The following is a 12504-nucleotide window of genomic DNA, read 5'->3' as shown; positions in this document are numbered from 1 at the left end:
TTGTCATTCTATGATAATTTCCTTTCTGCAGATTACTGTGTATAATGTATTTATTCCTGACTGGACCTATTATGTGACTCATATTAAGTAAACCCTATCTCCATATGGATGCATATATAAATTGCAAACCAACGGAGATTCCCTCTGTATTATTTCCTCAAACCCCAGGATAAACAACCCTGCATCAAGTCTCAGGCCAAAAAAAAAAAAGATACAAAAAATTACCAAAAATAGAATTACCAAAAATTAATTTGGTCATATTCAGAGTTGAGTCAATACGAGACCCTAGTTTTCAGCCTAAAAATCCACTATGTCTCCCTTTCTACAAGATACCTCTCTCTATTGCCCCCGCTTTTCGGTGAGAGTACCCTTTCAATAACTGTACATTCTTTAGATGGTAATTTGAAAAATGATTCATTAGAGTAGTCATAGTGCCTACTCTAATGTCTGAAAGATGCTCTTTAATTCTAGTCCTGGCCTCCCTGGAGGTAAGTCCTACATACTGTAGATCACATTCCACACACGTAATCAAATAGATGACATGAGTGGACCGACAGTTCAGGCAAAGTCTTTTCTGAAAACTCTCTCCCCTAGTTCTGATCCCTCACATGCAACGCAAGTAGGGTGATTACACCTGTACTTACCATTCAAAGTTAGCCAAGAGGAGCCCTCATACTGTATTTTAAAGCTAAAAACTAGGGTCCCGTATGGACTCAACTCTGAATATGACCAAATACATTTTTGGTAATTCTATTTTATAACCATAGACTTGAGTTTCACTGGCGGTTGCGGATTACTAATAGTTAATCCGTGAGGCTTGCTTGAGACAGGAAACCGATAGGATTACTGTTATCCAATAGGAAGGCAGGCAGTTTCTTTAAATGGCTTGGCAATGGAAGTTTTTATTAATGAGTAGGAATACGGCGTGAAGCCGAAAGGCGTAAGCTGATTCATGGCTTGCTTTCCTTGATCTTTTTCCCACTTTGGCTTTTATTGTTGTTTGATTTGAGCAACGGTCGTCATGTTGTCTGATTGGAACCTTATGAATTTGGCCTCAACTAGCAAAGGCCAAATTCATAAGGTTCCAATCAGACAACATGACGACCGTTGCATATATCAATCATCAGGGGGGAACAAGGAGTTCCCTGGCGATGAAAGAAGTGACCAAAATAATTCAATGGGCGGAGGATCACTCCTGCCACTTGGCTGCGATCCACATCCCAGGAGTGGAAAATTGGGAAGCGGATTTTCTGAGTCGTCAGACATTCCATCCGGGGGAGTGGGAACTCCATCCGGAAATCTTTGCCCAAATAACTCAATTATGGGGCATTCCAGACATGGATCTGATGGCGTCTCGTCAGAATTTCAAGGTTCCTTGCTACGGGTCCAGATCCAGGGATCCCAAGGCGACCCTAGTAGATGCACTAATAGCACCTTGGACCTTCAACCTAGCTTATGTATTCCCACCGTTTCCTCTCATTCCCAGGCTGGTAGCCAGGATCAATCAGGAGAGGGCCTCGGTGATCTTGATAGCTCCTGCGTGGCCACGCAGGACTTGGTATGCAGACCGGGTGAATATGTCATCGGCTCCACCATGGAAGCTACCTTTGAGACAGGACCTTCTTGTTCAGGGTCCATTCGAACATCCGAATCTGGTTTCCCTCCAACTGACGGCTTGGAGATTTAACGCTTGATCTTATCAAAGCGTGGGTTTTCAGATTCTGTAATAGATACTCTGATTCAGGCTAGAAAGCCTGTAACTAGAAAAATTTACCACAAAATATGGAAAAAATATATCTGTTGGTGTGAATCCAGAGGATTCCCATGGAACAAGATAAAAATTCCTAAGATTCTATCCTTTCTACAAGAAGGTTTGGAGAAAGGATTATCTGCAAGTTCTCTAAAGGGACAGATCTCTGCTTTATCTGTCTTACTGCACAAAAGACTGGCAGCTGTGCCAGATGTTCAAGCATTTGTTCAGGCTCTGGTTAGGATCAAGCCTGTTTACAGACCTTTGACTCCTCCCTGGAGTCTAAATCTAGTTCTTTTAGTTCTTCAAGGGGTTCCGTTTGAACCTTTACATTCCATAGATATTAAGTTACTATCTTGGAAAGTTTTGTTTTTGGTTGCTATTTCTTCTGCTAGAAGAGTTTCAGAGTTATCTGCTCTGCAGTGTTCTCCGCCCTATCTGGTGTTCCATGCAGATAAGGTGGTTTTGCGTACTAAACCTGGTTTTCTTCCCGAAAGTTGTTTCTAACAAAAATATTAACCAGGAGATAGTTGTACCTTCTTTGTGTCCGAATCCAGTTTCAAAGAAGGAACGTTTGTTACACAATTTGGACGTTGTCCGTGCTCTAAAGTTCTATTTAGAGGCTACTAAAGATTTCAGACAAACATCTTCCTTGTTTGTTGTTTATTCTGGTAAAAGGAGAGGTCAAAAAGCGACTGCTACCTCTCTTTCCTTTTGGCTTAAAAGCATTATCCGATTGGCTTATGAGACTGCCGGACGGCAGCCTCCTGAAAGAATCACAGCTCACTCCACTAGGGCTGTGTCTTCCACATGGGCCTTCAAGAACGAGGCTTCTGTTGACCAGATATGTAAGGCAGCGACTTGGTCTTCACTGCACACTTTTGCCAAATTTTACAAATTTGATACTTTTGCTTCTTCGGAGGCTATTTTTGGGAGAAAGGTTCTGCAAGCTGTGGTGCCTTCCGTTTAGGTAACCTGATTTGCTCCCTCCCTTCATCCGTGTCCTAAAGCTTTGGTATTGGTACCCACAAGTAAGGATGACGCCGTGGACCGGACACACCAATGTTGGAGAAAACAGAATTTATGCTTACCTGATAAATTACTTTCTCCAACGGTGTGTCCGGTCCACGGCCCGCCCTGGTTTTTTTAATCAGGTCTGATGAATTATTTTCTCTAACTACAGTCACCACGGTACCATATGGTTTCTCCTATATATATTTCCTCCTGTCCGTCGGTCGAATGACTGGGGTGGGCGGAGCCTAGGAGGGACTATATGGCCAGCTTTGCTGGGACTCTCTGCCATTTCCTGTTGGGGAAGAGAATATCCCACAAGTAAGGATGACGCCGTGGACCGGACACACCGTTGGAGAAAGTAATTTATCAGGTAAGCATAAATTCTGTTTTTCAAGCTTTATGAATACTAACAAGATGTGTATTCCTGCCTTGATGCATGCAGCAATTTTCAGAGCCGGATTTATTCTTGTGAAAGTACAACATATTCAGATCTGGATTTGCACAGATCTTTGTGCGTTGCACTTTTAACAAGAATATATCAGGCTCCGAAAATTGCCAAATGTGGCTTCTGGACGCCATTTTCGGCACTCCTTTAGTGCCATAAGGCAGGAATGCATATGCCTACTGGGTACTTGGCCTTGGCAGGGTTTGGCTGTAAGGTTATTTCCTCTGTTATCTTTCTAGTTAATGCAACTTTCTTTGCATATTACAATCATCCATGTGCTTTTTACTCACTGCTTTGTATATGTCTCACTAAATATTATGAGCCAACATAACTAGAAATTAAAGGGACACTAAAGTCAGAGTTAAACTTTCTTTCCTATGACATGGAGAGTCCACGACATCATTCCAATTACTAGTGGGATGATCAACTTCTGGCCAGCAGGAGGAGGCAAAGAGCACCCCAGCAAAGCTGTTAAGTGTAACTGCCTTACCCATAACCACCAGTCATTCTCTTTGCCTCTATCAATAGAGGTTGTGTGAAGTTGGTGTCTGAAGATTTTAATCCTTTTATGGGTACTTTTCCCTGCAAGCAAGGATTGGGGTCTAGACGTGTCCATGTCAATCTCTTGAGTAAGAGTAGTGGTGGCTTTTAGCAGTTAAAAGGCGGCAAGGAAGTCTTTGCTTTACTTTTAACACTTTGCTACCCCTTTGTAGAAAGCCAGAGTTGGTTACTCTGTTTCTTTTCCTACAGGTCCATGACAGGGAGTGAAGTGCCTGCCACACCTAAGGAGCAGCATCTGTCCTGTACTTGGATCTAAAGTAAGGGCCTTTGCCTTCTAGGTACAGAAGCATAGCAGCACTTAAGAGGTTAATCCTCTTTTCATATCTTTCCTTTGGGACTTTATACTCCTTTTTAATTAAGGATTCATATTGAGGACATGGCACTTGGGTATTTTTATATAGTATGAGACTCAAATATGGGGAGTTCACTTGGCCAGGGGATTTCATGGGTTGATGATAAAGGAGTTCTTTATTGGCTAACTACGACTGTATTTATGCTCATAGGTTTAGAGGCTTAATATATATATATATATATATATATATATATATATATATATATATATATATATGTACAGGTAGAGTCCTTTTCATTATTGGGGCTTATGTGATACTGTTTTAATAACGGTCTTTATATTTTTGCCATTTTTCAAACTGCGGTTTCTTCGCACTCTTAGAGCTGTGTAAATTATTAGTGACAGTTTTTTCTGGTTACCTGCTCACGTGATAACCGCACTTCCGTTTTTACAGGGCATAGTGGTTGGAGAGTGTTTTGTGCAGCCGTCTTTGACTCAGCTTGTCAGTCTTTTGTATCGGCTCTGTTTATCAGCTCACCGGATTACCAGAGGAGAGAAATCACTTCTAGAAAGTTGCCTTTACTAGTGGGATATTTTTTTCTAATTTTCGTTTCTTTCAAAACTTTGAGACAAAAGTCCTCCTCTTCTTCTTCAAAGCCAGATCAACCCAGATCCTCCTCGTAAATCCAACCAGCCCTGGAACAAGGGAAAACCAAAACAAGAAACCTTCTGCTGACTCTAAATCAGCGTGAAGGTTCCGCCACCAATTCCAGTGTGGATCAGGTGGGGGCAAGCTCTCTCTTTCTCCAACATTGGTGTGTCCGGTCCACGGCGTCATCCATTACTTGTGGGAATATTCTCTTCCCCAACAGGAAATGGCAAAGAGCACAGCAAAAGCTGCCCATATAGCCCCTCCTCAGGCTCCGCCCCCCAGTCATTCTCTTTGCCGCTCTGAACAAGTAGCATCTCCACGGAGATGGTGAAGAGTATGTGGTGTTTAGTTGTAGTTTTTTATTCTGTTCTCAAGAGTTTGTTATTTTAAAATAGTGCCGGTTTGTACTATTTACTCTAAAACAGAAAGGGATGAAGAGTTCTGTTTAAAAGAGTATGATTTTAGCAGCAGTAACTAAAATCAATTGCTGTTCCCACGCAGGACTGTTGAGCCCAGAGAACTTCAGTTGGATGGAACAGTTAGCAGACTTTTCTGCTCCAGGTATGACTAGTCCATTTTCTAACAAGACTGTGTAATGCTAGAAGACTGTCATTTTCCCTCTTGGGGATCGGTAAGCCATTTTCTTAGACTCTTAACAGAATGAAGGCTTATTATGGGCTATACACTGGTTGACACTCTTGTGGGCTAAATCGATTGCTTTATTTGAGTTTTTTATGAAATCTGAGGTGATTTATAAAACTTTTATTGTGGGGGAACGTTTTTAGGCGCCAGGCAGTTGTTTAGACACCTTTCCAGTCAGGAAGGGCCTTTCACTATTGTAGGCAGAGCCTCATTTTCGCGCCATAATTGCACAGTTTCTTTTGGATGCAGTGCATGCAGCTGCATGTGAGAGGGTCTGGTGATCATTGAAAACGTTCCTAGAAGGCTTAATTTGGTATTGTATAACTTCTAAGGACAGGTGAAGTCGCAGCAAACGCTGTGGCTGGGACTGTAGTGGGGTTAAAAATTGTTATTTGATTAAACGGCTCCGATTTCCTCATTTAAGGGGTTAAAAACTTGAAAATTGGGATGCAATACTTTTAAAGCATTAAGACACTGTGGTGAAAATTTGGTAAAGATTGGATATTTCCTTCATAGTTTTTCACACATTCAGAAATAAAGTGTGCTCTGTTTTACATTTAAAGAGACAATAACGGTTTTGTTTTAAAATGTTTTTTTTTGCATTATTAGCCTGTTTAAGCCTGTCTAACATGTCTGTACCTTCAGATAGAACATGTTCTGTATGTATGGAGGCCAAGGTGGTCCCCCCTTCAAATGTATGTGATAATTGTGCCATGGCGTCCAGACACAGTACTGTCACATTTAATGAGGTTGCCCAAGATGATTCCTCAAATGAAGGTAGTGGGGATAGTTCATCATCCTCTCCTTCTGTGTCAACACCAGTTATGCCCGCGCAGGCGACCCCTAGTACATCTAGCGCGCCAATGCTTGTTACTATGCAACAATTAACGGCAGTAATGGATAATTCCATACCTAATATTTTATCCAAAATGCCAGCATTTCAGAGAAAGCGTGATTGCTCAGTTTTAAATACAGTGGAGCAAGAAGGCGCTGACGATAGTTTATCTGTCATACCCTCACACCAGTCAGAAGTGGCAGTGAGGGAGGGTTTGTCGGAGGGAGAACTTTCAGATTCAGGAAGAATTTCTCAACAGGCAGAACCTTATGTTGTGACGTTTAAATTTGTTAGAGAATCTCTGCGCATTACTTAAGGAGGTGCTATCTACTCTGGATGATTGTGACTCTTTGGTCATTTCAGAAAAATTGTGCAAGATGGACAAATTCTTAGAGGTCCCGGTGCACCCTGATGCCTTTCCGATCCCTAAAAGGGTGGCGGACATAGTGAATAAGGAGTGGGAGAAACCAGGCATACCCTTTGTCCCTCCTCCTATATTTAAGAAATTGTTCCCCATGGTCGACCCAAGGAAGGACACATGGCAAACAGTCCCTAAGGTTGAGGGGGCAGTTTCTACCCTAGCCAAACGCACGACTATTCCCATTGAGGACAATTGTGCTTTCAAAAATCCTATGGATAAAAAATTGGAGGGTTTGCTTAAAAAGATTTTTGTTCAGCAAGGTTACCTCCTCCAACCAATTTCGTGCATTATTCCTGTCACTACGGCGGCGTGTTTCTGGTTTGATAAACTAGAAAAGTCGCTTAATATGGAGACTCCATATGAGGAAGTCATGGACAGAATTCACGCACTTAAGTTAGCTAATTCCTTTATTTTAGATGCCGCTCTGCAATTAGCGAGATTAGCGGCGAAAAATTCAGGGTTTGCAATTTTGGCACGCAGAGCGCTCTGGCTAAAGTCTTGGTCGGCGGATGTATCTTCCAAGACAAAATTGCTTAATATCCCTTTCAAAGGTAAGACCCTTTTTGGGCCAGAATTGATAGAAATTATTTCAGACATCACTGGGGGGAAGGGCCATGCCGTCCCACAGGATAGGCCTTTTAAGGCTAAGAATAAGTCCAATTTTCGTTCCTTGCACAATTTCAGGAACGGACCGGCTTCTAACTCTGCAGCCTCTAGACAAGAGGGTAACGCTTCCCAGGCTAAACCAGCTTGGAAACCAATGCAAGGATGGAACAAGGGTAAACAGGCCAAGAAGCCTGCTGCTGCTACCAAGACATCAAGAAGGGGTAGCCCCCGATCCTTGACCGGATCTAGTAGGGGGCAGACTCTCTCTCTTTGCTCAGGCTTAGGCAAGAGATGTTCCGGATCCCTGGGCACTAGAAATAGTCTCTCAGGGTTATCTTCTAGAATTCAAGGAACTGCCCCCAAGGGGAAGGTTCCATATGTCTCGCTTGTCTTCAGACCAAATAAAGAGACAGGCATTCTTACATTGTGTAGAAGACCTGTTAAAGATGGGAGTGATACACTCAGTTCCAACTGTGGAACAAGGTCAGGGGTTTTACTCAAACCTGTTTGTAGTTCCCAAAAAAGAGGCAACTTTCAGACCAATTCTGGATTTAAAAATTCTAAACAAATTTCTCAGAGTTTCATCGTTCAAAATGGAAACCATTCGTACAATTTTACCTACAATCCAGGAGGGTCAATATATGACTACCGTGGATTTAAAGGATGCGTACCTACATATTCCTATCCACAAAGATCATCATCAGTTCCTAAGGTTCGCCTTTCTGGACAAACATTATCAGTTTGTGGCTCTTCCATTCGGGTTAGCCACTGCTCCCAGAATTTTCACAAAGGTGCTAGGGTCCCTTCTGGCGGTTCTAAGACCAAGGGGCATTGCAGTGGCACCTTATCTAGACGACATTCTAATTCAAGCGTTGTCTCTTTCCAAGGCAAAGGCTCATACAGACATTGTTCTAGCCTTTCTCAGATCTCACGGGTGGAAGGTGAACGTAGAAAAGAGTTCCCTGTCTCCAACAAGAGTTCCCTTTTTGGGAACAATAATAGATTCTTTAGAAATGAAGATCTTCCTGACAGAAGTCAAAGTCAAAGCTTCTAAACGCTTGTCAAGTTCTTCACTCTATTCTGCAGCCTTCCATAGCTCAGTGCATGGAAGTAGTAGGATTGATGGTTGCAGCAATGGACATAGTTCCTTTTGCTCGAATTCATCTAAGACCATTACAACTGTGCATGCTCAATCAGTGGAATGGGGACTATGCAGACTTGTCTCCACAGATTCAAGTAGACCAGATGACCAGAGACTCACTACGTTGGTGGTTGACCCAGGATCACCTGTTTCAGGGAATGAGTTTCCGCAGACCAGAGTGGGTCATTGTCACGACCGACGCCAGTCTATTAGGCTGGGGCGCGGTCTGGGATTCCCTGAAAGCTCAGGGTCTATGGTCTCGGGAAGAGTCTCTTCTCCCGATAAACATTCTGGAACTGAGAGCGATATTCAATGCTCTCCGGGCTTGGCCTCAACTAGCGAAGGCCGGATTCATAAGATTCCAGTCAGACAACATGACGACTGTAGCTTACATCAACCATCAGGGAGGATCAAAGAGTTCCTTGGCGAAGAGAGAGGTATCCAAGATCATCAAATGGGCGGAGGATCACTCCTGCCATCTATCTGCAATTCACATCCCAGGAGTAGACAACTGGGAGGCGGATTATCTGAGTCGTCAGACTTTCCATAATTGAGTCAACTGGGTAAAAACCTCCGGGTGGAGTTCCCACTCCCCCGGAGGTTTTTACCCAGTTGACTCAATTATGGGGCATTCCAGACATGCATCTGATGGCGTCTCGTCAGAACTTCAAGGTTCCTTGCTACGGGTCCAGATCCAGGGATCCCAAGGCAACTCTAGTGGATTCATTAGTGGCGCCTTGGTCGTTCAACCTAGCTTATGCGTTTCCACCGTTCCCTCTCCTTCCCAGGCTCGTAGCCAGGATCAAACAGGAGAAGGCCTTGGTGATTCTGATAGCTCCTGCGTGGCCGCGCAGGACTTGGTATGCAGACCTGGTGAATATGTCATCGGCTCCACCATGGAAGCTACCTTTGAGACAGGATCTTCTAGTACAAGGTCCATTCGAACATCCAAATCTAGTGTCTCTGCAGCTGACTGCTTGGAAATTGAACGCTTGATTTTATCCAAGCGTGGGTTTTCAAATTCAGTAATAGATACTCTGGTTCAGGCCAGAAAACCTGTGACTAGAAAGATTTACCATAAAATATGGAAAAAATATATCTGTTGGTGTGAATCCAAGGGATTCTCCTGGAGTAAGATTAAAATTCCTAAGATTCTCTCCTTTCTCCAAGAAGGGTTGTCAGCGAGTTCTCTAAAAGGACAGATTTCAGCTTTATCTGTCTTGTTACACAAACGACTGACAGCTGTGCCAGATGTACAAGCTTTTGTACAGGCTTTGGTCAGAATCAAGCCTGTTTACAGACCCATGACTCCTCCTTGGAGTCTAAATTTAGTTCTTTCAGTTCTTCAAGGGGTTCCGTTTGAACCTTTACATTCCATAGATATCAAGTTACTATCTTGTAAAGTTCTGTCTTTGGTTGCTATTTCTTCTGCTAGAAGAGTTTCTGAATTATCTGCTTTGCAGTGTGATCCACCCTATCTGGTGTTCCATTCAGAAAAGGTCGTTTTGCGTACTAAGCCTGGTTTTCTTCCAAAAGTTGTTTCCAACAAGAATATTAACCAGGAAATAGTTGTTCCTTCTCTGTGTCCGAATCCAGTTTCAACGAAGGAACGTTTGTTACACAATTTAGATGTAGTTCGTGCTTTAAAGTTCTATTTAGAAGCAACAAAGGATTTTAGACAAACCTCATCTTTGTTTGTCGTTCACTCTGGTAAGAGGAGAGGACAAAAAGCTACTGCTACCTCTCTTTCTTTCTGGCTGAAAAGCATTATCCGATTGGCTTATGAGACTGCCGGACGGCAGCCTCCTGAACGAATCACAGCTCACTCTACTAGGGCTGTGGCTTCCACATGGGCCTTCAAGAACGAGGCTTCTGTTGATCAGATATGTAAGGCAGCGACTTGGTCTTCTCTGCACACTTTTGCCAAATTCTACAAATTTGATACTTATGCTTCTTCGGAGGCTGTTTTTGGGAGAAAGGTTTTGCAGGCCGTGGTGCCTTCCGTTTAGGTAACCTGATTTGCTCCCTCCCTTCATCCGTGTCCTAAAGCTTTGGTATTGGTTCCCACAAGTAATGGATGACGCCGTGGACCGGACACACCAATGTTGGAGAAAACAGAATTTATGCTTACCTGATAAATTACTTTCTCCAACGGTGTGTCCGGTCCACGGCCCGCCCTGGTTTTTTAATCAGGTTTGAAAAATTTCTTTCTCTATACACTACAGTCACCACGGCACCCTATAGTTTCTATAGGAACATCTGTCTCGGGACATTTGCTTTCTGAGACCTTCCTGGGAAATTGTGGCTACGGACGCCATACTGTCGGGCTGGGGAGCTGTTTGGGGTCCTCTAAAGGCTCAGGGCCTGTGGTCTTGGGAAGAGTCCTCTCTTCCCATAAACATCTTGGAGTTGAGAGCTATCTTTAATGCCCTTTTAGCGTGGCCTCAACTGTCGTTTGTCCGGTGTATAAGATTCCAACCGGACAACATCACCTCCGTGGCTTTCATCAACCACCAGGGAGGGACTCTGAGTTTCTTAGCCATGAAGGAGGTGACTCGAATTCTGCAGTGGGCGTAAGACCACGATTGTCTTCTATCTGCCAACCACATTCCAGGAGTGGACAACTGGGAGGCAGATTTTCTAAGCAGACAGACCTTTCATCCCGGGGAATTGGCTCTCAATCTGGAAGTGTTCCAGAGTTGGATCTAATGGCGTCGCCCCAAAATGCCAAGGTTCCAAAGTACGGTTCAAGGTCAAGAGATCCTCAGGCGGTTCTGCTAGATGCTCCAGCGGTTCCTTGGAGGTTTTCTCTGGCTTATCTGTTTCCTCCGTTTGCTCTCCTTCCACGAGTCATTGCTCGTATCAAACAGGAGAGAGCATCTGTGATACTAATAGCTCCTGCATGGCCTCGCAGGATCTGGTTTGCAGATTTAGGAAGGATGTCATCTCTACCTTCTTGGAGGTTACCTCAGAGGAAAGACCTTTTACTTCAGGGTCCTTTTCCATCCAAACCTAAATTCTCTGAAGCTAACTGCTTGGAGATTGAACTCCAAGTTCTGTCTAAACGTGGTTTTTCTGAAGCGGTCATTGAAACTATGATTCAAGCTCAAAAACCGGTTACTCGTAAGATTTACCATAAGATATGGCGTAAATATCTTTATTGGTGTGAATCTAAGGGATTCTCCTGGAGCCGGGTGAGGATTCCCCAGATTTTGTCTTTTCTTCAGGATGGCCTAGATAAGGGTTTATCGGTAAGTACCCTAAAGGGTCAGATTTCTGCGTTATCTTTCCTTTTGCACAAACGTCTACCAGATGTTCAAGCCCCGTGGAGCCTTAATTTAGTTCTTAAAGTTTTGCAGCAGGCTCCATTTGAGCCAATGCATGTTGTTGATATAAAGCTGTTATCCTGGAAAGTTTTGTTTCTTGTTGCCATTTCTTCCACTCACAGAGTGTCTGAACTTTCAGCTCTGCAGTGTGACTCCCCGTACCTTATTTTTCATACTGACAAGGCGGTCCTTCGTACTAAATTGGGGTTTCTCCCTAAGGTGGTATCGGATCGAAACATTAATCAGGAAATTGTTCCTTCTTTTTGTCCTAATCCTCCTTCTCAGAAGGGACGTCTCTTGCATAACTTGGATGTTGTGCGGGCATCTACTTGCAAGCTACTAAAGATTTTCGGCAGTCTTCTGCCCTGTTTGTGGTTTTCTCTGGAAAATGTAAGGGGCAGAAGGCCACTTCTACTACTCTTTCCCTCTGGTTAAGAAGTATGATTTGTTTTGCTTATGAGACTGCTAGGCAGCAGCCTCCTAAGAGAATTATGGCTCATTCTACTAGGGCTGTCTCCTCTTCTTGGGCTTTCAAAAATGAAGCTTCTGTGGATCAGATTTGCAAGGTGGCAACATGGTCCTCTCTACATACTTTTTTCCAAAATCTACAAATTTTATACTTTTGCCTCGGCCCAGGCTTCTTTGGGGAGAAATGTTCTTCAAGCGGTGGTGCCTTCTGTTTAGGTCCTCCTGCCTTTTTTTCTCCCTCCCTGTTCATTCCATGTCATCTAGCTTGGGTATTGGTTCCCACTAGTAATTGGAATGATGTCGTGGACTCTACATGTCAAAGGAAAGAAAACAAAATGTATGCTTACCTGA

General features: G+C 43.5%; 1 protein-coding gene across 2 annotated transcripts in view; it reads left to right on the top strand.

Annotated features, from left to right (window-relative positions):
• Positions 1-12504, top strand: part of PIK3C2A (phosphatidylinositol-4-phosphate 3-kinase catalytic subunit type 2 alpha) — a 530626-nt gene that overhangs the window by 386105 nt on the left and 132017 nt on the right. The gene's annotated exons all lie outside the window — the stretch shown is intronic.

Source organism: Bombina bombina, chromosome 7, assembly GCF_027579735.1.
Source record: "Bombina bombina isolate aBomBom1 chromosome 7, aBomBom1.pri, whole genome shotgun sequence".
Taxonomy (NCBI): domain Eukaryota; kingdom Metazoa; phylum Chordata; class Amphibia; order Anura; family Bombinatoridae; genus Bombina; species Bombina bombina.
This window is presented reverse-complemented; position numbering and strand designations above follow the sequence as displayed.